The 1,650-nt window shown below is 29.3% G+C and overlaps 1 pseudogene across 1 annotated transcript; it reads left to right on the forward strand.

Moving 5' to 3' along the window:
- The first annotated feature begins 1,277 nt into the window (after positions 1-1,277).
- BDBG_17607 lies at positions 1,278-1,366 on the forward strand (annotated as a pseudogene). The gene has a single exon. The product of its transcript is annotated as a tRNA-OTHER (tRNA).
- Positions 1,367-1,650: the final 284 nt, after the last annotated feature.

The following is a 1,650-nucleotide window of genomic DNA, read 5'->3' on the forward strand; positions in this document are numbered from 1 at the left end:
CTTTAGGAAAACAAGTGTCAAGGTAAGGACAGCTTGTTATTAACTCAGTATAAGAAAGGATGATAAGAAAATTCTGAAATTCTCACAGAGAACTGACACTGAAGATTTATAAGGCTTTCTTATATTATATCTTACAATTATTGGAATTGATAAAGAATAAAACAGTCTACAATCTTTTAATCTGACTACTTTTAAAATTCATTAATAAATTATAGAAGAGGAATATCTCTACTGCAGCTTGAATTCAGAAGTTGAAGAAGAAAGAATTCAGTTTAAACTTGAAAGAGACAGACTCTGAGTGAGACAGTGCTGCTAAGAAATTAAGTCACTGATAATTAGAAGAATGTGAACTTCTACTACTGAATGATTCAGTCTTTGTCTCTTATAACAGAATGATGTATCAGAAGTTATTAAGAATTCATTATAATAATTCTTATACAGAGCACTTCAGATTAGAGAAGACTGAGAAGCTTCTAAAACATAAATATATTTAAGACAAGCTTCAGACAGATATTAAAGAGTATATTAAGACTTACAATATCTGTCAAAGAATAAAGATCTCACAGTATAAGTAATACAGTAAGTTGATATCACTATCTGTTTCAAAGAACTTATGATAGAATTTATTAATGAATTTCATAGTTGATCTGCTGAAGTTAATAAGAGTCAAAGAATATAACTTAATTTTGATTATTATTAATCACTTTACAAAGATAATCAGATATATTTCTATTTATAAAAAGATTAAAATCTCTGAATTAACTAATCTGTTTTTAGATATCATTATTCATAATTATAATACTTTAAAATTGTTAATAACAGATCAAGAATTTCTCTTCATTAGAAAATTCTGATCAGCTTTTTACTATTATCTTACAATAACACATCTTCTCAGTACTGCATTTCATCTGTAGACAGATAATCAGATAGAATATCAGAATCAGATATTAGAACAGTATCTTTAAGTATTTTATTCATATTATCAGAATGATTAACTTAAATATCTTCTAATTACTAAATTTGTATATAATAATGTAAAGAATGTAATCTTAAAGATATCTTCTTTCTATACTTATTATAAATATAATTCTTCATTACTCAGTGATATCACAGACAATGTTTTAAAGAGAGAAATAGATAGTCAGAATATTAAATAGATACAGAGAATAGAGTATCTCTCAGTATCAGAAGTAAAAGCAAGATTGAAACTTTTAAATAAAATTTATAAGAAGACAGTGAAAAGCATCTACTATGCTCAAAAGTAGTAGATAAAATACGCCCCGGTGGCCGAATGGTTAATGCGGCCACCCGGTAGCACCTTGGCGTGGGAAACCAAGGCGCGTGGGTTCGAAACCCGCAGGGGATACATTAAATCCAGAACTCAAGCACCTCAGGTTTCTAATAAATACAGAGGTGTACAAATCACTCCAATGAATTGCTCTATGTTCCTGGGCTGGGAAGTTATTATCGCATGTATCTAATTGTCACTTCTTTGTATTTTCCTATGTTCTTGTTATCTTGGCATGGTCTCAACACCTGTATTTCCTCCTGTATAATCAACACTTGACCTGTATTTAACATCATGCAAGGACTCATCATAAGCTCCGCTTGCATATGAGTATAATGAAAGAATAATAATAATAATAAAGT

The sequence above is a fragment of the Blastomyces gilchristii genome (assembly GCF_000003855.2).
Source record: "Blastomyces gilchristii SLH14081 genomic scaffold supercont1.19, whole genome shotgun sequence".
Taxonomy (NCBI): Eukaryota; Fungi; Ascomycota; class Eurotiomycetes; order Onygenales; family Ajellomycetaceae; genus Blastomyces; species Blastomyces gilchristii.